Source organism: Macaca fascicularis, chromosome 2, assembly GCF_037993035.2.
Source record: "Macaca fascicularis isolate 582-1 chromosome 2, T2T-MFA8v1.1".
In the NCBI taxonomy this organism is placed as follows: Eukaryota; Metazoa; Chordata; class Mammalia; order Primates; family Cercopithecidae; genus Macaca; species Macaca fascicularis.
In genome coordinates, this window is record NC_088376.1 from 183,309,302 (window position 1) to 183,337,032 (window position 27,731).

Here is a 27,731-nt window from a genome sequence, read left to right on the forward strand (position 1 = left end):
GGTTGGAAAATGCCTTTATAAGCAAAATTTGGTGTTATAATTAGAAAATTATCTCTCCCTAGAACATTTTGTGAAATTCTGCCGTGAGGTGTCAACAGGTCCTTGTGCGGCCCTATCCAGCAGAGATCAACTAACATGTAAAATACAACAGGCTTCCAAGAAAGCCACTGTAAAATCCCAAGTATGTGAAGGAGTGTGGTGTGCTTGCCAGTATGGTTTTTCCGAAAAAGAAAAATTCTTCAGGGATCAAAGAAGGGTGGAGGAAGTGGGCTCCAGCCTCGGGTGGAAGGTTTTATCATCAGAATAATTCAAGCTGGTGATTTTCTGGCAAGGCAAGTCAATGGGCCAAGTTAGAGAAGTGAGTGTCTTAGCTTTTGATGTGGGGCAAAGAGGAATGGAGACCCAGCAATGAAGGAGAAATGAGGAATTAGGGACAGGCGCTCCCCCTGAGTTATGTCTCTGACCACAGTCTGTCTTGAGGCATCTGGCATCTTCTTCAGTTTCCAGTTCTAGGACAGAACTCACTCAGTGCATGCACCCTTGGCTGCCTGCTCACCACATAAGCAGTGACGTCTTTGAGAAGTGGTTGAGGATGATGTAGCGGTTGCACCATTAACACTCTGTGATTTTCCCTTATTATTATTATTCTTTAATGGAGTGGAAATCACACTAAACCAAAGGAAAAAAGAAATCAGACACAGTAGTCTCTGGAATGTGTGCTGTTGAACGGTGAACGATGAGGCAAAGAAGGTGCTGGGTGGAGTTCACAGCTAAGAGGGTAGCTCTGGAGTAAGACTTTTAGGCCCAAATCCTAACTGTCCCACTTAGTGGCTGTGTGATTTTGAAGTGGTCACCTAACCTCTCCCTGCCTCAGTTTCTACATCTGCCAAAAAAAAAAAAAAGAGTAACAGTATCTGTCTCATGGGGTTGTTGGTGGGATTACTGCACATATAAGTGCTCAATTAAGGTTAACTATTATTTTATTAAACATATATACATGGACAGAGACTAGCAGGTTTTTAATCTTATTAATTTTCTTACTTGTTTTATTTATTTTATGTGTTTCTTACTAGATGGCACTTTCTCCAGTTTTGTCTCTGGAAGTGTCCCAAGTTCGACAGGGCATGGGCGCAATCATGTGATCCTCTGTCTTCCCTAAACTCTTCCCTAGCAAGCAGGGACCAAAATTAAAAGGAAGCAAGGGACAGCCCAGTGACTTTTTCCTAAACACACCTGCCACGCTCGTCAGGGAGAGTTGAACACCTACACTTCCTAAGGAGTGATGGCTAGTTATAGGCAGAAGCAAGGAGGACAATGGTTAGCTAACTGAGGCTTTGAAGCTCCTTGGTTTTACCACTAATATGAAGCAGACAGCTCCTTAGTTGGATGTGAAGTCAAACCAACACCTGGTGCCCTCTGAGGGCTTGAGAGCCTGGTTATTCAGCCCTGAAAGTGCTGTACCGTACCTTTCCTCAGACCAGTGCAGCTCTGCCCTCTTAGTGTGTCAGCAATGGTAGTGAGAAGTGGGTTAATTTACTGTGTGTGTTTTGATAACTGAACATGTTTCCCTTATCACAGGGCCTGCTAGAGAGACCAGGGCCTTAGATGTGGCCTCCGTCTCACAACTGTACAGCATGTCTTCATACATATTCAGTGTATTCTCTTCACCATATTGCATTTCTCTTTTCTGTCCTTAGTTCCCATTTAACTCATCTTCTTCACTTACTTTCATCTATTTTATCTTACTATGTTATTTGTGTCATTGTAAGTTGATCCAGATCCTTTCGGAACAAGGAAGGTTAAACATTTGAAAACACATATATAGATCAATCCAAGGCACTGATTGTCAAACTAGATTGGTGTAGCTCCTTGACTTACATTTAGCTCTCCTCCTGGGCGCTCTATGAGAATGTTCCTTTTGCAGTGATTTCAAGAAAACCCAATATTACTCATGAACAGTAAAGTTTATAAACCTTTCTTAAGTAGTTACTAAAATCTACCATTGCAGAGCTGTAAAGGACAGAGCTGAGTTATTTATTTAGAAATGATATGAAAATTTGCACATCAAGTGACTGAATTGATGTCGTTTATGTTTTATAGTGAAGGCAGCTGACAAACTCTGGACTTGCCAGTCCTAACAAGCCAAGGAGTCAGAACTGTTTATTATGATCAAAGATAAAGGGCATTTGGTAACAACGCAAGGCTATCAGTCTGAAAACATGTTTAAGGTTTTGGAATTCTAGTGCTGGAACTCTTTTTAGGGTTTGGCAGTGTTTCTCTATTTTTCCTTAGGAGAATGACTACATCAGATATGGTTAGCACCTTCTGTTTCAGAAAATGACTGAACATCCAGTTCTCCTGAGCTGGGTTCTAGGTAAGGAATAAATAATAGAAAAAAACCACCCTGGGAACAAAGCTGGTTTTCATTGAGAAAATTTCCTCTGCTTTTAAAAATAAGATTATGTTAGGAAAATAGAAGACCCGAACCAGAGATTAACAGCCTTTCCTACTGTCAAAAGTTCACACTGTCACTATCTTTCCAGTACTGAGGAGGGCAGGCAGAAACACAAACCTGTGTGGTCTTTTTTGCGGGGTGTACGGTGGAGTGGAGTGAAGTTGTACAGAAGGTGAGATGCTGTCGCCCTTTCCTTTTCCAAAGTGTGTATACAGGCTACATATTTTTCCTAACAGTAATTTATTTGCCTGTCACTCAGTTCACTGTGGTTATCCTTAAGGACCATACAACTTGGATCTTTTTCTAAAAATACCTAAGATATTTGTGAAAGTGTAGAATAGAAAGAGATACAAAAATGTAATGTATGTTAAGAAAAAAACTGACATTGAAAAATAGGTATTATTAATTATTTATCATCATATTGGTTCTATGCTGGGAAAATGTTAAACTTGGATGAACTAAATTAATAACATAATTATTTATCTTTTATTGTGTTCATTATGAGTCCCCCAAAAAATATCGTACCTGGGGGCAGGAGTTTATTCATCCTCAAAACAGGAGCAAAGTCTCCCTGCTTCTTATAAGTAAGTGAACTTTTGAGATCTTCTCATTTTAGGAACATGAATCATTGTCTTTTTGTGCTGACTGTTATGTAAATCAAGTGATCCGTCATGTATTAGAGTTTTATCAGCCAGTATTATGATAGATATCTCTCTTGGAACCTTTAGAAAAATTGTAGCATGAGGCTTTCTCAGCATGCAAATAATTCAAGTACAAAGAAAGGGAGAGAAATAAATAAAATCAAGGGGTTTGCTGTCCCTTCTTCTGGATTCCAGTGCTCTCTTTACATTAAGGTGAAGGCAGCATGTAAGTTCTAATAGAGAAAGAATACAAATAACCTTTCTATTTGCCACTGGGACGAGTTCCCAATGGCATAAATCAGTAGTTAGAAGCTCAGAACATAGATCGCCTATAGAAACGGGGGAAGTGGGACATTAGGCTGGCCCTCAGAGGCCTACTTAATTCATAACAGAGGCTCCATAAATTTGTTAAATGAATAAATTAACTTTTACATGATTCACTAACCTGGATGTACATCAAAACTACCTGGGGATTCTAATGGGAAACTGGGTTTTTGAATTAAATAACTCCACCATTACCTTGTTTTGTGGGGGCTGGAAGAAGAATAACATATAGGCCAGAAGAAAAAAAAGTGTAGAGAAAGATGTCTTCTATTTCGGAGGTACAGAGTCACACCTGTCAAATTTGAAAGGTACATTTCTTGCCGGGCTCCTCTCCTCCTTGCAATATGTTCTTCCCCAAACTCCTGGACATCTAGTCCCTTCCTGCTGCCCTAAGCTGCCTGCTGGGTACTTCCCCTAGGACTGCCACCCTGTTCATGGGATCCATGTTCAAAATTGCCTGGCTCAGCCTCTCCTCTCTCCAATCAATTAAAACTCCTGCTTTATCAGTGACTCTCCAAGTGGGTGAAAGAAAGAAAAGCCCTCAGCACTCCTAGAGGTGCACTTTATAAGACTTACAAAGTATGCACTTTATAAGACTCAGATTGGTACTCTGGAAATGTAGTAATGCAGAGCAACCCAGATTGTTCAGAGTCTGCAGGGCTTGGAGAATGGACCACACCTGACAGCAGGAAGGAGTGAGGGCTCAGTGGGCCAGCGCTGGCAGGAAGCTGACCCTAAGACTGCTCCAAGGAGCAGGGACTGCTGCTCTGTGTAATCTGACCCTGCTATTAACTACTATCGCTGCATATTTTTTCTTTTTGATATAAAATATATAAGCCTTGTCCTTCTGACAAGGCTGTAAAATCTTTGAGTGTAGGAAAATCCTACATGTAGTACCGCTTTTGCTTTCCCTTTAAAGTGTTAAGGCACTAAATAGATTCTCTTTGAGCTGAATTGGGTTCTTGGTTATCTGGTGGGATTAATTTTATTCAGTCAGTTTTTAGACAATCTTTAAAAAAAGTGAATGAGAAAAAATCATTCTTAAAGTATAATTTTTTGTACATAATTATGTATCTGTAGTTACATTTTACCTAATTATATATGTAAACATTTTACATAATTGTGTAAAAAATACAGGTTTTTATTAACATTACACATCTAATTTTAAGGGTTCTAAAATTCTGGCACATCATGAAAGAAGCTAATTTAGTTATGATTCTTTTTGTTTTAAGATAATGTTGAAAACATTTAATGACAACTTTCTCTTAGAACTTTTGGCAACCAGGCATTTAATTAAAAAGTAGATGAGAAGTGAGTAAAAAATATATCCACTGTGGAGAATTTCTTTATAAGTTTTAAATAATTAGAGAAACACAGGTTGTCTAGGAGTGAGGGTTGAGAATCTTGAATGGGTCATTTCAACAGAGAGATCACTGAAAGCAAACTTTGGTGCTTTCCACATGCCTCTTAACTTTTGCTGGGCAGGCCTGACAAAGAAACGTGCAGGGCCCTGTTTCAGTATTGCAGTTGACAGTTCTGGTAACCAAAACAAAGTCAATATTAAATTCTACTAATAACTCCTGTATTACTGCCTTGTAATAGACTTTCTCCTTTTTAACAATGTGACACAGTCAAGTATTTCGGACTTATTGTCTGCAAAGTGCAATATGGTCTGTGAAATAACGGCAATAGAATGAGGAAAAATGATGTTTCTTCTCCCAATTAGGACAACCCCTAGTGGTCTCAATCCAGTGATATTTGCATTAGTTTTCCTTGCCTCTGCATTTAACATCTTTCTTGTGGAGGGGTAGAGTGTAGAGGTTAATAGCATGACCTCCAGAGCCAGCTGCCGGGGCTGTTCTCCTGGCTCTGCAATTTACCGTCTGTGTGACTTCTCTGTTTCAGTTTTGTTGTCTGTAAAATGGGAAACAGCGCAAATCTCATAGCTTGTGAGACATAAATCAGTTAATACAGCACCTGCATATGCTTCCTTAGAGTCTAAACAGAGCAGCCAGACTGATTCTCTTAAAATATGACTCAGATCACATCACTTTTCTGCTCAACACCCTCACTAGTTCCTTATCATCATTAGCATGAAAATCAAGGTCTTGCTGATGCATTATGAGATCCTGCATATTGAGGATTCCTGTTTGACTTCAGCTTCTACCATTCTTCCCCCTTGCTTACTAAGCCCTAGCCTCACCAGCTTCCTTGCTTCAAACACACCAAACATGCTCCCCGTTCAGGATATTTGCATGGGCTTTTCTCTCCTCTTGAAATCTTTATAGCTCACTTCCTCATTTCCTTTAGATCTTACCCTGAAGCCTTCCTTGACGATGTCTGTAAAAAAGCAACTCCACCTAACAATGCTTTCTATATTTTTCTCCACAGCCCTTTACACCGTCAGATACATTCTGCATATACTTATTTGCTTGCTATCTCTGACTCCTTACTAGAATGTGAGTTTCATGAAGGCTCAGCAACTGAAACAATGCCTTAGGCATAGGAGGTACTGAATAAGCATATGTTAGATAAATGAATGAATTGATAAATGAATGAATAAAAGTACTTAGAATAGTACCTGACACACCTGACATTAGCTGTCATTGTCATCATGATCATCATCACTCATAGGAATTGAAATCTCCCCTGTATTGCCCCTGGAATATTAGTAGTCAAAAACATGTTGATTCAATTGGAAATGATAACTTATCTTTATTTATGTTCTCTTTGGACACTAGTCAGTCCTTAGCTACAGTTACTAGAGGCAACTAGACTCCATGTGAATTTTGCTGCTTATATTTTATTGCATGACAATGATGGTTAAGACCTGGCTTAAGCAAAAGTGTGATGCACGTTAAGTTCAGCATACTTCATCTCTCTTTCTGCACTTTTCTTCTTTTTGTGGGCTTTCTGATACTCAGACCAAGGCTCTGTTTCTCCCATTATGGGGAGAAGTATCTTACAGACAAACTCAGAGTTGTTTGTTAATGACTTTAAGTATCATATCTCAGGAAGGTAAAAATTTCATGACAGGGCACTAGAGAGGGTAACGCTTAGCGCGAAGTTTAGAATATCTAAGAGTGGATGCTGTTGATGTGTGGTAGGGCTGGGAGACAGTTAGCAGAAGTCTTTCTATTGCCTTTTAAATAACATGATGAAGGAGACAACGTCTTAGGTTCATGCATAGTTAGTGGCTTATATTACCTCATTCTTCATCACAGTCTCCTTCTGAACAACAAAAATGTGAGAGGGCAGAGGAAAATAATGGGTCCCAGTAATATCAAAGTGCTTTCTAATTTTTTCATTCTTTCATGTAAAACTTGAAATAGTTTTCCATATTATAACTATAGTGAAAAGAACATGGGATTGTGAATTAGAAGTCCTGGCCCTGTCTCCAATTAAGAAATATTAATATTTCCCTGAAAAGGCCTCAGTGAGGCATGCATGGAGGATGATCTTCCAGATCTAAAATTAATGGTTTCTAGAGTTATATAACTCCAGAAGTTGGAAGTTGATAGCTGAGAGATTCAGAAACAGACTGGAAAAAGACTCCACAATTCAAGAAAATAATTAAACTACTTTCAAGAGGACAAAATTAGGAGGATAACACCTCTTACTCAGTGAAAGCTCTGCTTACTCTAAGTTCCTTTTTTGTACTACAGACTCTGGGGCTCCAAGAAGTGGAGGAGAATGCAGGTCCCTGAGGGCACGTGTTGTGTCTCATTGATAACAAAATACTCCATTGCCAAACGACATGCCTCTCTTTCTCTATTAAGGAAAAATCTCACCCATTATGTGTAGGGGTAAAGCTTTCTAAGGGAAAGTTTGTACTGTGACCACCCATATTTTGTTTGGCTCTGGTTAGCACCATTATTTTTCTCCTTTTATGTTTTAAATGGGGTGAAATTTGCAAGCAGAAAGGAAAACACAAACCCAAGATCTTTTACTATATATGTGTTTTGTGAAAAGTAAATTGAAACCAAATGAATTCAAGACTGACCTTTTTCTTAATAGACTAAACTAAAAATGAGTGTGTTTCCCAGTTCCCTCAGTTGGGGCCTTGCTATGATTTTAGATGCTCTCTCAGTGAGCTGTGAGTGACCTCTGGTCCTTACAAGAGGAAAAGAAATTCATGCTATTGTCTGGATATTCCTCTTGTTTTGCTTTTCATGGTTTAAACAAGTCCTTCTGACGTTAGGAGCCTGACGCAAAATCATGAAGCTATGGGGGGAAGAGTGGGAAGGCCTATACATGGGAAGCTACTAGAACTTTCCAAGTGTAAGTCAGACAGCCCACATGTAGAGATGGAACTTCCAGAAAATAACAAGAATGTGGTCCAAATGTCCAGCATACACACGGCCAGGGTGTGTGTATGTGTGCAAACACATGCGTGCACACAACACAACTTAAAGGATGACTCAGCCATGTTTTGGTAGTGACAGCATGTCTAAGTCTGGGCCTTTCAGATTTCATAATCAGCTGATTTAAGAAATTTCAAAAACAGTCATCTTTTCTCTTGAGATTTTGGTAAAGGTGGTAAAAATGGAGAAAAGGCAGCCAAATGGGTTTGGCAGAATTAGGAGTATTCTTTCTGATTCTCAGCTTTGGTGGTTTGGAGGTTAAGCCCACTGAGACAAGTAAGTAACAAAGATGATATTTGAAGACTTCTCTCCTCTCACAGTAGAAGGTGGTGAGAAACTTGCTGCTCATCTAAAAGGTGACTTCGCGTACCAAGTGGGCCCAGTGAGGGTGCATGTCTATGCGGTGAGAGAGTGGGCCTGTGACTGTCTGTCTGTCTGTGCTTGTCCCTCTTCTGTGAGCACCACCTATGGAGCCTGGAGCACACCATTTCATGCTAGTTCTTTCTTTTTTTCCTTCTGAAAAAAAAAAGCAACAGGATACATGTGCAGAACGTACAGGCTTGTTACATAGGTATACGTGCATTTCATGCTATTTCATGCTCTGCATCTATAAAAATGAGGGAGTTTCCACGAGAATCTCTGAGCTTCCCTGTGCCCTCGTACCTTGTCGTTAGCATCTTGGTTCTCAGAGCAGTAGTTTTGATATCACTTGGGAGTTAGTTAGAAATGCAGAGTCTCAGGTCTCAGTCCAGACAGACTGCATTGGAGTCTGCCTTTCATGACATCCCTAGATGACTCATGGGCACATTAGCACAGGGGAGGCACTGCTCTCTAATCTTGTTTTTCATTCATCTAATTATTTCATCAACAGTCAGGAATTTCAGCACACATTATGAGCAGAACTCTGTTTTAATTATGACTAGACTGTTTAATCTGTACTTATGTTAAAAAAGACTGTATGTGTAAGAGTGTGTGTGTGTGTGTGTGTGTGTGTGTGTGTGTGAGGTGGAGGGGACAGAGAGAGGTTAGCAATAGTTATTCAGAATGGAGAATTTACTTGATTCTTAACATTTTGTGATTAAAAGTTTTTAGCTCGGTTTTTTCCCCCTTAGAATGGAAAATTAACTATATTTTTGGTTAGAATGGAGAAAGCCCTGTGCTCAGAGTGCAAATGTATTTGAGAAAGTAAAATAAAGCCTAAGAAAGAAATATCTCTAAAAGTTCTTTGAGTTGAAGCTCTTGGATAATTTCTCATAGTATTATCTGGTGTTAATTATATCCATGTAAAATAACCTTTCATCACCTGTCTATCCAAAGCGCAATGCTAGGTTCTGCAGAGGACAGAAACATCATAGGATTCTGTGATGTGAAAGCAGGAAGAGGAATGTGGACAGATTTAGTCCCTCTAAGCTCCTTACCGTACCGTACAGATGAGAAGACTAAGGCAGAGACAGGCTATGATTTACAAGTCCAGTGTCTTCCTTTAGATAACCTAAAGGCAGAGCTAGGCCTAGAAATCATGTCTTGGAAGGTAGATTAGGGGCACTGAGGATCAGTTCAGAGACTGTTGCAATAGTTCAGGTAAATGTTAATGAGGGCTTGCTCAAATGTTGATGGTGTGAGTGGAGGAGAGCATATAGATGAGAGAGAAATTGCTGGAGTAGAGTCTCTAGAACTCGGACAATTCTTGGCTGTTGGGTAGTAGCAAAGTAGAGAAGTGGCTCTAGAGTTTGGATACATATGATGGAGAGAATGGTATTTTAATGAACACATGCAGTGTATGGTGAGAGGAAGTTTTAGTTTTGAATTTATCACATGGAGAAACCCAGGAGCTAGCCTATAACTAGTCTACCAGTGGCACTTGTTTCTGCTTTTCACATCCTCCCTCATTTTGGTGGTCCTTCTCTACTTCTTCAAATTTGACTTATCTTCCCCTCTTCTATGGAGCATTCCTTGACTATAAAACTTCACTGTACTCCTCCTCTAATGCTTGGAGCTCATGTTATTGGCATCACTTTTGAGTACCTAATGTTAAAAGCTGCAGGTGATCTATTTTATTCATCATTAACACTGACATTCGTCATTCAACAGTCTCAGTCATGGAGCATACATTCTAATAGGAAAGACACATCATAAATAATAAATATACATACAGTACATACACAGAGCAATTTCAGATGGTGACAAGTGCTATAGAGAAAATCAAATACAATGATGTGATGGAGCCTGGGGGCTAGTATTGTATTAATCTTTTAATGGAGTGGTTTAGCTTCTAATTGTGTATGTTTTCTCTCTCCAACTAGAATGTAAGGAAATTGAGGGCAGAGATCCAGCTTTCTGTTACTTTGGCATCCTTCATAATTTCCTTTTGAATCAGTGAGTGACTTGAACACTTACTCTAGATACTTCTCTGACATGAATTCTGCTATTTCCCTTACACAAATATTTGTATTCTGAGCTGGCCAGGTAGCACTAGTGCTATCAGTAAGAAGAAAAATACACATTGTGGAAGACAGTGTGGCGATTCCTCAAGGATCTAGAACTAGAAATACCATTTGATCCAGAGATCCCGTTACTGGGTATATACCCAAAGGATTATAAATCATGCTACTATAAAGACACATGCACACGTGTGTTTATTGTGGCACTATTCACAATAGCTAAGACTTGGAACCAACCCAAATGTCCATCAATGACAGACTGGATTAAGAAAATGTGGCACATGTATACCATGAAATACTATGCAGCCATAACAAATGATGAGTTCCTGTCCTTTGCAGGGACATGGATGAAGCTGGAAACCATCATTCTGAGCAAACTGTCACAAGGACAGAAAACCAAACACCGCATGTTCTCACCCATAGGTGGGAACTGAACAATGAGAGCACATAGACACAGGGCGAGGAACATCACACACCGGGTCCTATTGTGGGGAGGGGGAGGGGGAAGGATAGCATTAGCAGAAATACCTAATGTAAATGACAAGTTGATGGGTGCAGCAAGCCAATATGGCACATGTATACCTATGTAACAAACCTGCACATTGTGCATATGTACCCCAGAACTTAAAGTATAATTTAAAAAAAAGAAGAACAATACAATTTGGTATGAACTGGGTTATAAATTAGAAATGAAGAAGAAATGCCCAGATGTGTATCCACAAATATTTCCAAAGGAATTGGTCTTCCGAGATGTAAGCAGGTGCACTGAATCTTGAGTATCTCATGTCTTTTAAGACTTTGGTCGGTGAGAATTTGTAGCCCTCATTGTTAGAATTGTTTATTTTTCAAGCTAGAGTCACTCTGAGGTGCTGGAAGAGTCTGAAATCACCTTTCTAGTGCCAAAGCATTTTCAGTTAACTCCCCAAAACATGCTTTTATCTCAGCTTCCCCCATCTCTTTAGGCAATTCCAGCATTTTAAACAATTTGGTTGTTTCCCTTTTAACTTCTTAGTCTGACTAATTTAATTCTTAGTCATAAACTTACAAAGTTTATTAGCAGATCTAATCATGTCAAAGGTTTCTTTGTAGCAGCTACTCCTTTAATGTCTCCTGTAGTTAACAGGAAACATTTGATAGCTCAAATAGACACTCAAGTTCTTTGTGCTATTTCAAATTTTGTGTATATTTCAGGTGGGGATTATAGCAAACAGACTCAATTACAACATGTTATTTTTGTTAAACGTGAAAACTCAAGAAAAAAGTGGGTTTCAGAGGTTGATTGTGAAAGTATAACAAGGTAGATCTGAATCAGTTATACCTAAATCTGTCTCATGAATTACAAACTAATGCCTCTATTTCTGAAACTTTGGTTACGACCTTAAACTCTGGTAGTCATAATCTGGTGTGCGCATGGCTGGTTTTCGTTTCTGTTATGATGGTGCATTAACCGCGTAACACTGGGGACTGATGAATGGCTGCCCAGTGTCTCTGTGCCGGAGCCCTGGTAGATGGAATCCCCCACCAGCGGCGGCCATATGCAAACAGGCCTCCAACATCTTTGGTTCTGTGCTGTCTGCCTGTCCCCTCGAGGGATGTTCCCTCCAATCTGCTCTTCCATCTTTGGTTTCCCTCTTTGGCCCTGTTTCAAGCTCTGTTTCTACCTTAGATGTTGTTGGTTGCTATGGGTGAAAATATCCCAACTGTCAGACTTGTCCTTCTTGGTCCTGGCTTCTCCTGGTAGGGGCCCCTAGCAGATTCTTCCTACCCTTGAGTAGGGACCTGGAGAAGCTCTAAATCCTGTTAATCTTGAGAGTATTTGAAAGAAGAAGTTTTTCTTAAATATCCAGGAATGGAAAGTGCTACAAAAGTTGAAAGTTCTGATAGCTTCACTCTTTCTGTTTAGTCTATCAGATGTTAGGATAAACAATATTTAGAATTCTAGAATTCTAGAGTTTTTAATGAAAAAATGATTTACCTTTATACTCACCTAGCTCATACTCCTTACTTTTTTAATTTTTTTTTTTTTTAATTTTGCTTTTTGAGATTTTACTCTGTCGCCCAGGCTGGAGTGCAGTTGTGCAATCTTGGCTCACTGCAATCTCTGCCTCCCGGGTTCAAGCAATTCTCCTGCTTCAGCCTCCTGAGTAGCTGGGATTACAGGCACCTGCCACCATGCCTGGCTAATTTTTGTATTTTTAGTAGAGACAGGGTTTCACCATTTTGACCAGGCTGGTCTCAAATGCCTGACTCAAGTGATCTGCCCACCCAGCCTCCCAGATTGCTGGGATTCCAGGTGTGAGCCACTGCTCCCAGCCTGTTTTTTAATTCTTTAACAAATTTTCAGTGATTCTTATGTGCCATGCTGGGGGGCAAGTATTCTAGATATAACAATGAACAAAATCTTTGGTTCCTGCTCTACAGAGACTATATTTTGTGCAATACATATTAAAAAGAAGGAAACCAACAAATAAATGAATGATTAAAAATTGTGGCAATGCTATGATAGAAACAAAAGTAGGAGGGAGAGAGGACCGGGAAAGCAGGAAAAAGGAAGGAGGGAAAGAGGGAGAGAGAGAGAGAGAGTAAGAGAAAAAGTAGGGAAGGAGAAGAGAGAACATACAGTACAGCTGGTCTTCTGATATTTAATTATTTTTATTTTTTATGGAGAAACCTGACCACTAACTGCAAATCTCACCCATGGTGGGAAAAAAATTCTTCAGTTTTCTCTTGGAATTTTTTGATACAAAAAACAAGAGACCATGAAAATTGAATTATCTTAAGGCTTATGCTGGTTTATTACCCCAAAATGGCTTTTTAATTGTTTAAAAATCATTTATTCTTTCTCTTAAATTTTAACCATTTTCTTCTGATCTCTTAAGATTAACATGCTTTGTGGGGACCACTATGACTAATAGAAAATACCTCTTGAGTAATTTTTATTTTGATTACATGTTGAAATAATATTTCAGAACTATTGGCTAAATAAAATATATTATTGAAATTAATTTTACCTGTTTTATTTTACTTTTTAAATGTGACTGCCAGATAATTTATAATTATATATGTGGCTCTCATATTTCCATTAAGTAGTACTGCTATAGGATCTTGCTATGAAAATTTATTATTTGGTTGGATTGTGGTTTAAGATGAGTACTCTTAACAACTATTACTAAACAAAAGAAAATATTTGGTTGCAGAGGATGTTAATTATATTCCCTAACATCTGTCTTTTATAAGAGTTTACTGCAGCTTTTACTCCTGCCAGTAGCAAAAAATTTCTTGAGAACCAAGCAAGTATGCATTTTGCTCAGTTCTTAGCTTCCTTTCACGCTAGACATTTTTTATTTTTTGGCTAAACTTTGTAAATCACCTAATCTTGTCACACTGAAGAATGCTGATCTATCAATAAAGCCCTGCAATCTTATATAAGATGAAGAGGTTAAGCACAAAGAATCTCTCAAAGGCACAAAGATTTGCAGGTAGCAAAGAATTGAAGAATGAGGAAGATAATTGATAATTTAGATTTATCAGGCATAAAACAAATACTGAAATTAACTTTTGATTTGACACATTTAGCTGGACAATTCTCTGATGTGATGATCATGTTAAATGCTATGAGGGAGAAGAAAAAGATCATATTCAAAGCGTGTACATGGCACCATGCAGTTCTTTTTTTCTTTTTTCTTTTTTTGAGATGGAGTCTCACTTTGTTGCCCAGACTGGAGTGGAGTAGTGCGATCTCGGCTCTCTGCAACCTCTGCCTCCCAGTTTCAAGTGATTCTCTTGCTTCAGCCTCCTTAATAACTGGGACTACAGGTACCATGACCAGCTAATTTTTATATTTTTAGTAGAGATGGGGTTTCATCATGTTGGTCAGGCTGGTCTCGAACTCCTGACCTCAAATGATCTGCCTGCTTCAGCCTCCTAAAGTGCTGGGATTACAGGTGTAAGCCACTGCACCCAGTCACTTTTTCTTTGTTATAAGTACAATTTTCTGTCACATGATAGTGATATGTTTTGAGAAATGCGTCATCAGGCAATTTTGTCACTGTATGAACATCATAGAGTGTACTTACACAAACCTAGATGGCAGAGCCTACGACACACCTAGGCTCTAGGTATAGCCTATTCCTCCTAGGTTACAAACTTGTACAGCAAGTTTCTGTGCTGAATACTGTTGGCAACTGTAACACAGTCGTAACTATTTGTGTATCTAAACATAGAAAAGGTACCGTAAAAATACAGTATAAAAGTTTAAAAATAGTATACCTGAATAGGGCACTTTACATGAATGGAGCCTGCAGGACCTGAAGGTGCTCTGGGTGCGTCAGTGAGTGAGTGGTGAGTGAATGTGAACACCCAGGACATTACTGCACATTACTGTAGACTTTATAAACATTGTATACTTTGGCTTCATTACATTTATAAACATTATTTTTCTTCAATAATAAATTAACCTTAGCTTATTGTAACATTTCTTCCTTTTAATTTTTTAACTTTTTGAATCTTTTTAAATAACACTTAGCTTAAAACATTGTACAGCACTACGAAAATGTTTCTTTCTTTATATCCTTATAAGCTTTTTTCTATTTTGAAATTCTTTTATCTTTTTACTTTTTAGACTTTTCTTTTGTTAAAAACACAAACACACACATTAGCCTAGGCCTACACAGGGTCAGGATCATCAATATCACTGTTTTCCACACCCACATCTTCACATCTTGTCCCACTGGAAGAACTTCAGGGACGGTAATACACGTGGAACTGTCATATCCTTTGCCTTCTTTTGGAAAACCTGCCTGAGGCTGTTTCACAGTTAACTTATTTTTATGTATTTAGAAGGAGTACACTCTAAAATAAGGATAAAAATGATCTGCCTGCCTCAGCCTCCTAAAGTGCTGGGATTACGGGTGTGAGCCACTGCACCCAGCCACTTTTTCTTTGTATAGTAAATACATAAATAATAGCATAGCCATTTACCATCATCGAATTTTATGAACTGTACATAATTACATGTGCTATACTTTTGTTTTTGTTTTTGTTTTTTTAGAGGGAATCTCGCTCTGTTTCCCAGGCTGGAGTGTGGTGGCACAATCCTGGCTCACTGCAACCTCCACCTCCTGGGTTCAAATGATTCTCCTGTCTTAGCCTCTCAAGTAGCTGGGATTGCAAACATGTGCCCCCATGCCTGGCTAATTTTTATATTTTGAGTAGAGACAGGGTTTCTATTCAGGTTGGTCAGGTTTGTCTCGAACTTCTGACCTCAAATGATCCGCCTGCCTTGGCCTCCCAAAGTGTTGGGATTACAGGCATGAGCCACTGCGCCCCGCCATGTGCAATACTTTTATACCGCTGGCAGTGCAGTAGGTTTGTTTATACCAGCATTGCCACAAACACCTGATTAATATGTTGTGTTATGATGTTACAATGGCTGCAACTTCACTAGGCTACAAACTTCAGCTCTGTGGTGATGTTATGGTACTACTGTAATATATGCGGTCTGTGGTTGACCAAATGTCTTTATATAGCTCATGACTGTATAGTACCTGGGACTTTTTCCCAGGCAAAACCTAGAATAGTCTTGAGGCAAACTGAAGAACACATTTGACCTGCTAAGGCAAAATGCAGTGTGATCAGTTGTTCATTCAAATGGTTTTGTTACTGTTCCTGATTTTGATAGTAAATGAAAAAAGGAGCGGGAACAAAATGGAAAAGAAAAGATTGCCCCAAGGCAAAAGAGACTTGTTACCAGGGAATATACAAATGTCCATTAAACTCAATATTGGTTTAGATATGGCCATAATATTATTTTCTCAGCCTACTATCTATTTTTCTGTGGCTGTTTGAGATATCCTTGGTTTTTGAGCTACAGAAGGTTTCATTTGTTTTAGACAAGGTAAATGCTGGTTGTTGAGGAGTTATTGATTAAAACTGGGCTTGCGAGCATCCTGTACCATGGATGCATGTAGTTTCTGCCAGTTTTCATAATTGAATTACACTTGGTGGTGGTGGTGGTTGTGGCTGGTGTGTGTGAGTAGGGGTTGGTGGTAGAGAGGGAGGAAAGAGGAGAGTAAACATCTGGCCCAAGTACTGAGGCTTTCCTATCACCTGGAAGAGGAATGAGACACTTTGTAACTCAATTCTTCTCTAAGTACCTCCAGGAATAACGTAATTTCATTAACAACTAGTCATTTTTAGGCTTTAAAAGGGCTTTTCTGCAAGAAGAAAGCATTGCTATTCATTTGTTGTAACATTAACACTTGGCAATTTAATCCCATCCCTTTGGTAACATTCTCTTGAAACGTTATAATAAAGCACACTGGAAAACTAATAACAAAATCTGGGTTCTGTTCCTAATTAGCTGTTTGGTTTCAGGAAACCAACTTTACCTCTCTGAGCCTCAGTTACCTTACCTGTGGAAAGAGAGGGCTTGGATTACTAGAGGCTTTTTTTTTTTTTAAAGCTCGTTGCTAATTCTTCCCTTTGAATGAGGCCCCATGAGGGTGGCTGGGTGGCAGTGAGGTAGGTAGAGAGTGGTCTGAGGTGCCAGGAACAGAGTTAGCAATCCTGTGTACTGGCCCACCTGGGGGTCTTATAAAAAGGCAGATTCTTGGGTGAAGCCTGAGTCTCTACATTTCTTTTTTTTGAGACGGAGTCTCGCTTTGTCGCCCAGGCTGGAGTGCAGTGGCCGGATCTCAGCTCACTGCAAGCTCCGCCTCCCGGGTTTAGGCCATTCTCCTGCCTCAGCCTCCCGAGTAGCTGGGACTACAGGCGCCCACCACCTCGCCCGGCTAGTTTTTTGTATTTTTTAGTAGAGACGGGGTTTCACCATATTAGCCAGGATGGTCTCGATCTCCTGACCTCGTGATCCGCCCGTCTCGGCCTCCCAAAGTGCTGGGATTACAGGCTTGAGCCACCGCGCCCAGCCGAGTCTCTACATTTCTTCTAAGAAGATCCCAGGTGATGCTGATGCTGCTGGTCCGTGGACCACACTTTGAGTAGCAAGATGCTAAATGACTTTTTCCCCAACTTTCTCATTCGATAGATGAAACTGGATCCTAGAAAAGGAAAGTGATTTACCCAAGCTCACACAACAGTTGGGTAGTACACCCCATATAAGAATTCATGGTATCATGACTATCAGTTTGATGACAATATCACTTGCTACATCTCTCATATGGCTTCTGCTGCTAAAAGCCATTTGATGATGACCTTTTGTGGTTCACTTGTCTTAGGAGGCATTCTGGGTTCAGTGTTTTGGCCACATTATCTCATTCTCTTTCATGATTTCATGTCTAACCATATGCAGTACAGTCATCCCTTGGTATACCCAGGGGATTGGTTCTAGAAATTTGTGCATGCTCAAGCCCGCCATCAGCCCTGCAGAACTTGCATACAGAAAATGTCGGCCTTTTGGTATCCTGTGAATACTGAATTTTCAAGCTGTGCTTGGTTGAAAAAAATTCATGCATAAGTGGACCCTTGCAATTCAAATCCACATTGTTCAGGGGTCAACTGTAGTTGTTAGGAAAATTAAATTTGTTACATTAAGTAATTTCATGGCTTTAATCTCCATTTAGAATTCCCCTTGCAGGTTTGTGCATTGTGCACAGAGAGGAAGTAAAAGTCCTCCAGGGAAAATATCCTGTTTGCTGATTCCATGAATTTTAAAAGCTGTCCATTTATGCTCCTCAGGTGATATCAGCTACAACAAAGATGGTTTTTAGATTACTAGGGCCCACATTCTGTGGAACATTATGAGTTAAGATAAAATGAAAGTTAATTACTTCTCAAAGCAAAGAGGTAGCCAATACAAACCATGCTACCACCAGTAAAATAACTGCCACAATGTCTTTCATGTTCCTCATCCACATCCAATAATATTTGTTGAGTCCCTCGGGATGCAAGGCAGTGATGAACAAAATTAATCAAGAGAAGACAGCCTGTGCCTGTAGGGACTTTAAAAACTAAGGTAGAATGCATTTTAAAATATCCATTGCCCTAGAATTTGTTCCCACCTTCGTCTGAGGAAAATAAAATTTTTTCTAATCTAGATAGATCAGGATTTCCCAAAATACATTCCTTAGAATATTAGTCTCATGAAATGCTCTTCGAGAAAAAAATGTTTTTATCACATAAATTTAGGACTGACTGATTAATATATATTTTCCTTTAAGTTTCACAAAGCACAGTAGAATACTAAAGTATCAGGAGTTTTATAATAAATGAGTCATTTTAACTTTGTTTAATAACATTTCCTAATCCTATTTGACCACAGATCTTACCCCTATTCTCCACCCACTCTTCCTCATGTAATGCCTATTAAGATCCTGTAGAAATAACAAACAGTGGCATACACTTTGGGAAACGCTGGTCTAGATTATTTTCCCTAATTTTTCCCTTTGTTTTGTCTGTAGTTATCTGGCTGATGTCTTATGTTGAATGTGTCAGTACAAATTGTTTGGAAATGCTGTTTTTTAAAGGGCATGCATTTTAACTGTCATATATTAAAGAAAAATAAAAAGGAAGATTTTTAGGTAAAGTGTATAAACAGTAGCCCGAGTTTTTCTTTCTGGTTGTGAGAGCTTTCAGCATTTCTCCATGAGCAGTTTGGTTCGCTATCCTTTGCTGTTTCCTCGTCTGTGAGGAAACTAAATAGATGAGAAGACATTTTTAGAATTCAAAGTTAAAAATTCAGGCTTTTGCTGATGTTGGTTGCATCCAGGGCAGTGTTTTCCAAAGTATCATATATGCATCTAATAGTGAGAAACTTTTAGATGGCACATGGATGAATGTTAAATATTTTATAGCCATATATTTAATTTAAGTGTTTTAGAAGAATTACATATTGCTAAAATAGTATTTATGTTTAAAAAAAGTAAGTCAATTTAAAGATAAATACCAAATAAATAATGGCAAAAATTATGAAAAGAAGTGTACAAATGACTAAAGCTTGGGAATTAATGCCTAGGGGATTAAGCAAGAAGTGGGTTCCAGGGCATGATTGGTATCTTTTTAGAGACGCTATCACCTTTGTGCCTGAGAACAATCACAGTATAATAGAAATAATGCTGGGTTAAGATTGAGGAGATTATGGTCTATGGAAACAAAGACAGTATGACTTGATTCCTGCCACTAAGGGCTCACAGCTTTTGGAGATGTTTCCTACTAAGTTTCTACTCTTTGCCTGCTATCCAAAGAATTAAATGCCTCATGTGTAACCCCACACTTGAACATGCCATGTAGATGAGTTAGTTCAATGAATAAAACTCAACTCTGACTTCCTTGTTCTTTGGACAAATAAAATTACTAGTAAATTTAGCCAAAAATGCTGAGATAAGTAAGTCATTTGCCCTTTTAAATTAGTGATTAATTAATATCAGTGGAACTTTTGCTTTCTAAGAGTTATTGCCTTAAAGAGGCCATTACAATAATTTGGCTGCTTTCTGTGTAGAATAGTGGTTCTCTACTGAGGGTGATTTTTTTCCATCTATGAGACATTTGGCTATGTGTGGAGACACTTTTGATTGTCACAGTTGGGGAGGGGAGAATGTCTATGGGCCTCTAGTAAAAGTCCAGAGATGTTTCTAAAACTCACAATGCAGAGGTCAGCCTCCTACAGCAAACAAATATGTGGTCCAAATTTCAATAGTGCTGAGGGTGAGAAATCCTGAGTTGGACTGACTTAGGCAGGAAGAATTGAACACAATGATTATGGAGCTCGATCACACGGGCTCATTGGGCATATTTGAACGTAATTTTTAAAGCCGCCAACACATTATTTTCCTTCAGAGATGAAGTAATAATAATACAGTGAACTAGCTGTGGCATGCTGAATAATGAACCTCCCAAAATGTTCATGTCTCAATCCCCAGAGTCTTATGAACATATTGTTTTCCATGGCAAAGGGGACTTTGCAGTTGTGATTAAGTTAAGGATCTTGAGATCTTGAGATCAGGTGACTATCCTGGATTGCTTGGGTGGGCCCAATCTGATCACCAGGGTTCTTATAAGAGGGAGGGTAAAAGTCAGAAAGGGAGATGTGATGACGAAAGCAGAGGTTGGAGCTATGTGCTCTGAAGTTGGAAGAAGAGTCCACAAAATAAGAAATGAAGGCAGCTTTAGAAGCTAGAAAGACAAGGAAACATTTGCCCCAGGAGCCACCAGAAGGAATGCAGCCTTATTAACACCTTGGTTTTAGCTCTGTAAAGCTTTTTTTGGATTTCTGATCTCCAGAATGGTAAGATACCAAATTTGCATTGTTCGATGACACTAAATTTGTGGTGGTTTGTTACAACAGTAAGCAAGAAATACACTATCATTTGGCATAATTTGAGAGTAGATATGTGTTTCCATATATAACATAAATATGTTTAATATTTTCATTGTATTAAAAACCACAAAATACAGTTAAACCTATAGCTATTTGGAACATTTTATTCCTCTAAAGGTTTGGGAGGCATTTTGGGATTTTGCATGAATATTGATGATCATACGGGTGAAGTGCTGGTGGGTGTAACAGCTGGTTGATAGAATCCTAAATAAGCCAACTATCTTGTGCTGCCTTCTTTTACAGGCACTTTATGGGGATAATAATCCATCAAGTACGTTGGAAGATGCAGAGTACAAGGAACTATTGTGACAGTAGCTGAACAACTATTTGCAAAATTGCCAAAATGATAAATATTTGTTATGCTCTTGCTTTAATGGTTTCATTAATTTTTACAACTATGTTAAGTTGGTTGTTGTTATAATGTTATTAGTATAATAAATTTCTCACCAAATCCTCACTGAAATGCTGCTTTTCAGTTTGAACCCTGAATAAAGATGATGTCAGTTTTCCCTGCTTCATATTAGCTACGTGTGGAAGCAATTGGATGATATTAAGAGCAGAGCAGAGTCTTATACTGCCAGCACCTAGTGTATATATTCCTAGGTGCTCTGGTGTGTACATCCGCAGCCTCCTGCCCAGGCATAGCTCCCCACTCTCAACCTCATCACATGGAGTGCAATTCTGTCATCTACCCCTCTCCATTTGTGACATGTGAAAGTTTTAGACACACACACATGAACAGATAAGGATAACTAACATTTGCATGATGCCTAACAGCACACAAAGTGCATTTTGCCTCCATTATCTTACACTCCTTAGCACAAACACTGTTATTATCAATATTTTGCAGATTAGAACATATAGGCTAAAAGAGTTTCAGTGACTTGTTTAATGTCAAAAAGGCAGTAGGTAGTTGAGGAAAGACTTGAATTTTAATTCTTTGACCTGGAAACCACTGGTTGGTCTGCTGCTAGGTGGCTCCACATTGCCTTTGGATTTTCAGAGATGAACAGTTACAGGCCGGGTGCGGTGGCTCGCACCTGTAATCCCAGCACTTTGGGAGACTAAGGTGGAAGGATCACTTGAGTGCAGGAGTTCAAGACCAGCCTGGGCAACATAGCGAAACTACTTACTCTATAAAAAACAAAAAAAATTGGCCAGGTGCGATGGCTCATGTCTGTAATCCCAGCTCTTTGAGAAGGAGGCAGAGGTTGCAGTGAGTCAAGATCGCATCACTGCTCTCCAGCCTGGGTGACAAGAGTGAGACTCTGTCCCCAAAACAGACAAACCCCCTAAACATAAACAAACAAAAACTTAGCTGGGCATGGTGGCATGTGCCTGTAGTGCCACCTACTTGGGAGGCTGAGATGGGAGGATCACCTGAGTCTAGGGAGGCTGAGGCCACAGTGAGCTGTGATCACGCCACTGGTCGACAGAGTGAGGCCCTGTCTCCAAAAAAAAAAAAAAAAAAAAAGAGACATGAGCAGTTATAGAGCTCAGCCAAAGTCGTTGTGATGATCACACTGAGCACTTACAGCTGGAGTGCCCACTGTGTGGTCCAGTCCTCTTGCTCCTAATATTCTCTTGCTCTAAAGACTTCATTTCCCTGCCTCTGGGCCTTGAGTGACCTCCTATTGAACCTTCACTGTTCTTCTTCTTAGGGTAGGATAAGGAAGGCTTTTCTCTGACTTCTGGTTTTCATAAGACCCTCTCCCCAGGGTCTTTCCTCCTTTGTGAATTCAATCCTTCTCTGAATTTACTCTCTGAAACCTATTAAATAAAGCAACTTGGAGTGAAATAAATGATCAGCTACTTTATTGTTCCCTTTTCTTCGTTTTCATACATTGTAACAAGGTTTATTCTAAATTGAAATGTATCATTAATATCACATAGTGTATTATAGTAAATTATATTAAAAGATGTCTGTGGGTCTTTGGTAAAAACTGTAACTCATGATTCTATTATTATTTTGAGAATGCAACATGTTGTTCAAATTTACTATACATTGTCTGGGAAATTTTAGGACCTATTTAGGGCTATGTGATTAGTTCTGATGAAGTGAGGTTGATGCTTGGTTACAATTGATTACAATCATTTTGGTTTTGTGTGGATTTTTCAAAACTAGGTACCTCTGGGAGATTTTTGTCCTACTATCTGACAAGGGAGATAATATTAAGATTTATTAGAGCCAAAAGTATTTTACGTATACTGAAAACAACAAAGATAAAAATAAAACCTCTCACATGGTTAAAAAGGTTGCCAAATCCCTTGCTATGCACCTCACATGGGTAAGGTAGTCTAACTATTATATTCATATTTATTTAATCACGGAGAACTGCCATGGTGAATAAACTATCACTCTTATCAGGAACTTTTCCTATTTATTACCATATTATAGACTTAAATAAATAATATCAACATGATTTGGCCATAGGCTTTTAGTATCCAGGGGAAAGTTCTATATGTATGGGTTGAAAACAAAATCATTTACACTATGTGGAAAGGTATCAGAAGAAAAATTCTAAATGGAAAACCAACATAGGAGAATTAATAAAAAGACTCTACAATTCCATAACATGAGACATAGAGAAAAGGTAGAAAAAATACCTATTGAGAAAGGGCATAGTATAGACTGTGCAGGGATGGGTGAGTCTCACTTCTTAACTTCACGTTGACACGTTTATATTTGGCAAATTTCTAAGATCATGCGGAAACTAAAAAAGACAGAAGATTAGCAAGGATAAAAATAATATATTAACTTTACTATCCAGTATAATGTGACTAAAATAATATTATTTCATGATTCTACATATAAAATTAAAAGTAGAAGACTGAAATGCATGACATTTGGAAGATATTAAGATTTGGGGCACACCAAAAGTATGTAAATTCTTATTCCTTCTCATTGCTTTTGATGATGGTAAAAGTGTTAAGAAGTATTCCTTTCCATTAGTTTCCAATGCTGCATTTTGCATCATCTGCATTTGTTTTCTTAGAGTCTGAGCTTTCATTTTAGTTGGTTGATGTCATTTTTTTCTGAGTCTTTATTACATTAAGAATAAATTTATTCCTCAGAATGAGGCACTAAAATGGTGTATTAACATTTTTAAAGATGGTAAAATTTGCAAACTACTCAGGAAGACTTACTTTATGAATAGCATGGTTCAGTTTTAAGTACACTGGAGGAAGTGGGTAGAAAAGCGATGCCTTTCATTCTCCCCTTCCAGCTGCAATTACACCAGCAAATAGGATGATAATTCAGTCATGCTAATCCAGTCCAAAAATATTTCCATTTCTTTTAAGAGTGAGACCTTGAGGTCCACTTGAATTCTTGTACTGCCTCTTCTTCCCAGTGCCTTTTTAAATTTTGGCAACTTTTTGCAATTAGGTAATGGAAGCACAATTCCCGTTCAGAAAAGTACGCTACAAGGAGCCAAATTCAGACATTATAAAGTAAACATAACAACTCTACCTTAAGAAATGATTCCATCATTAAAATAAATACTGACAATTCGCAAATAGCAATGGGAAATGGGTTATTGAGATCTGAATATTGTCCATTTCAGTAGGAAAAATATGTACAACTGGGTTGAAGTAAGTGATAAACTCTTACTAAAGATTAACAATTGCTCATTCAATATGCCTTATGTATACTGTTCTATCTTTTTACAGCTTTCAGGATCAAATGCCAATAAATGATACCAGTACCCCAACCTTCCTGCTCTAAGAAGGCAAGCAGGGAGATACATTTGAGTCTGAATCCTGACTCTAACCTGGTAGCTAGACAGATAGCCTTGAGAAATTTGTCCCATTTAAAATAGAAATAATGACCCTTGCCTTCCAAGATTGTTTTTAGGGATATAGAGAATATATGTAAAATGTCTAGTATAGTGCTAGGCACCCAGGAGGAGCTCATTACACAGTGATTAAACTTGAGAAGAGAGCCCTTCTTGTAAATTCGTGCTCTAAATTTGGTTTGGTGGCATGCTGGACTTCCATCACCTGCTACATGACAGGCCTGAACAAGTGCAGAACATCATGGGATTTCAGACCTGATAGCACCGAAGTAGTGTCCAAGAACCTGAACCTGTTTGACTACTCTAAACAGTGTACATAGTCAATTCACTTAAAAAAAAAAAAAAAACCCCAAAAAACAAAAACTTCATTTCAGTTTTTGATACCTAAACCTAATTTCATGAAATGTTGATTTTTTTTTTTAAAGCTTATTGTTTTGGTCTTATAGAGACAAAGTCCAGTCACAGCACTACTGTTGGGCTACAAGCATGCACTTAGGTAAACACAGAATGTTTGCAATATGACAATATTGGGTTAAATATTTGGGCTATTCTTTTAATGTGAGCTTTTTCGTGGCACAGTCAGGGTAACTGGAAAGAGTCATTTGATTGAGAGGATTCCTGAGGGTTCATTTAGAATTATTGAGTCACTGAAGTTCAGGCTGGAAGAAATCTTGTGGTCCTATCCACCTGCTTCCCAGAACGACAACCCACTCCTTTGAAAAAAACCTAAAATGTATCCTGTCCCTCAAGAGCTGCCAAAAAGAGAGTTCTGAAGTTTTAAACAATCATGAGGGATGCTTACATATTGTGCCTAATTATAGGTCTTCCCACATCTAAATGAAGCAAAAACTTATTTCCATTTTCAATCAAAAGTCTTATTTTCAATGAAATTAAGTCTTAGTTTGTGAAATAAGTTCCAGTTTTATTTTATCTCCTGTGATTTTCTTTTTCTTCTTTTCCAGCTGAGAACTATCATTTATTTATTTTTTTATTCAATCATTCTTTAACAAATATTTCATTGGTAGCTACTATGTGCCAAGCCCTGGCTGAGTAAAATTTTGGTAAATATGGAGAGCAGCAAAGGACAGACTTTGACTTGTAGAATATAGAGTCTTATGGGGGAGAAAGGCATGTAAAAATAATTAAAATATAAGTACTATAATAAAGCTATGAAAAAAATCTATAAGAACTCTACAACTCCAAACCACTTAAGGCACTTCTTTTTAAAAAATTTCACATTCATGTTATTTAATTCTGAACATACAAAGGAGAAAGCGAACAATGACCTTCCTGGTGATGTTTCTCTCTGGACTTTCAAAAAGTTCATACAGAAGATAACGATTCTCTCTTCTTTTCTACACTTCAAGGCATATTTCACACTTAATGTCAGTGAGTTCTTCCCTCTGCAACCTAAATCCCTCATTCAGAAGGGAAAGTAGGGAGGGAGCTCATGCTCACTGAGTCCTAAACACTGTCACCCAGGCTGGAGTGCAGTGGCACAATCTTGGCTTACTGCAGCCTTGACCACCCAGGGCTCAAGTCATTCTGCCACCTCAGTCTCCCGAGTAGCTGGGATTACAGGCATGCACCACCAGGCCCGGCTAATTCTTTTTGTTTTTTAGTAGAGACAAGGTTTCACCATATTGCCCAAGGTGGTCTTGAACTCCTGCCTTCAAGTGATCCTCCTGCCTTGGCCTCCGAAAGTGCTGGGATTACAGCATGACCCACCAAACCTAGCTGGCATTTCTAATTATTTCACAGTTGGTGGAGATGGAGAACTTCGGAGTTGTATAAAAGGCCTTCGTACATTTGAAAGTTAAATTCAATAGTTTCCCTTTCTTATTCCAAAGAAAACTGCAACTAATTATGTGAGACTCAATCCATCTCAGAGAGGCAGCAGAGCCTCATGGTGAAGAGAGCTGGCTCTGGAGTCCAACACCCTGGTTGCATATCACACTTTGCTGCTTGCTAGTCATGTGATGACTCTTAGTCTTCTCATCTCCAAAATGAGAATAGTGGTAACACTTCTTTCACAGGGCTGTTGTGAAATGAAAGGTGATAACAAATGTACTATACTTAGCACAAGCCTTAATATAGAAGCCCTTCATACACATGAGCTAATATTAGCCTCGTATCTGTCCTTAGTCTTAAGATATCTCCGAGAAGTGGTGAAAATCTCCCTTAGTGACTTGTTTCAGGGACCCAACCAGGAAATTATCTGGGTCTAACCCAAAGCACCACCTGCTTTGGTAATTGAAGACAGTCTTCCTGGGTTTCAGTCTTTGAGGAAATAGAGAGCAGCTGGTCTTTCATATTCTTATGACTTTTATTAAGCCACACTTCATAGTTTTTGTTTCTAGACTAAATACACTCCCCACTCAAACTCTTTCTATCTCCTTTAAACTTTCTTCAGAAATCTTTTTTTTTAAATCCCTCCCTCCAAAATCTTTCAGTCTTTTTTGGACCCTATGGAACAAGGCCACTGGTGTGAAAATTTTACGGATGGAAAATACAAGAGCTTTTTCTTAGAAAATAAGTAGGGTCCATACTTGCTGACCTAGAATTACTGGAAAATCTCAACCGAGATGGTTGAAGTAACAGTTGCTAATGAAGTAACTCAGGAATGGAAGTTTTTGTGTATATTAAAAATACACCCCAATCCATATTTATGTATCTTTCAGCTGCAGTAATTAATCTTGTTAATGTGTTTTTCTCACTCTCCCAAATAGAGATTCTGACTTGGTCACTGCCATGCCAGAAACAGATTGAACCTTTTCTACAAATATAAACCAGTTTGCAAAAAGAGTAGAAGAGTTCTGATAATGCCTGTGGAGATAATTTATCTCATCTCTTTCGTTTGACAGATGAGGCAAGCAAACTTAGAGAGGTTAAATGACTTGTTCAAGGTCATACACCAAGTTAGTGAAAGACTGAAGTATTTTGACTTCCATTGCAAGACTCTTTATTTGATATTAAGAACTGTCTCTCCTGTTGATGATTTCAATAGGCCACTATTGATGAATGAAATGCAATTGTCTAACAATGACTGGAAACTCTATTATAGAAGGACAGAGGGAGACTTCTCACAACTTATTGAATAGATACACTTTTTCCATTTTCTGGGGATTATAAAGAGTAAACAGTAATAAGACCCTATAAAGAGAACATAGGTGTGAAGGGTTTTGCTTCCTTGTTCTCTGTTCTTTTCTTTGCTACTCTACAAATGCCACTTCTCATGTGTCCAGCTTCCATCTGGATTGAGCACAAAAAGAGAAGTCAGTAGTAATATTATTTCATATTCTTAAACTGATCTTCCTAGGCTTTGACAATTACCTAATGAGTATTTTCAAGCACATCTTGGACTTGGAAGATTGCA

At 38.6% G+C, this 27,731-nt stretch overlaps 1 protein-coding gene and 1 long non-coding RNA gene across 17 annotated transcripts in view; one reads left to right on the forward strand and one right to left on the reverse strand.

Moving 5' to 3' along the window:
* Window positions 1–27,731, forward strand: part of LOC135969477 (uncharacterized) — a 127,502-nt gene that overhangs the window by 99,145 nt on the left and 626 nt on the right. Inside the window, exon 3 of one of the 2 annotated variants that reach the window (XR_010584739.2) lies at window positions 20,802–21,021. The exons of the other annotated variant lie outside the window; for it this stretch is intronic. This is a non-coding gene — a long non-coding RNA (uncharacterized lncRNA). Of the gene's footprint in view, window positions 1–20,801; window positions 21,022–27,731 lie in introns of those variants that run through there. 2 annotated transcript variants of the gene reach the window in all.
* Window positions 1–27,731, reverse strand: part of COL8A1 (collagen type VIII alpha 1 chain) — a 150,926-nt gene that overhangs the window by 80,762 nt on the left and 42,433 nt on the right. For 5 of the 15 annotated variants that reach the window (XM_074033603.1, XM_065539571.2, XM_074033600.1 and 2 more), the window contains exon 2: window positions 23,166–23,272. The exons of the other annotated variants lie outside the window; for them this stretch is intronic. The gene's annotated coding sequence lies outside the window, so the exon portion shown is untranslated. The remainder of the gene's footprint in view (window positions 1–23,165; window positions 23,273–27,731) is intronic. 15 annotated transcript variants of the gene reach the window in all.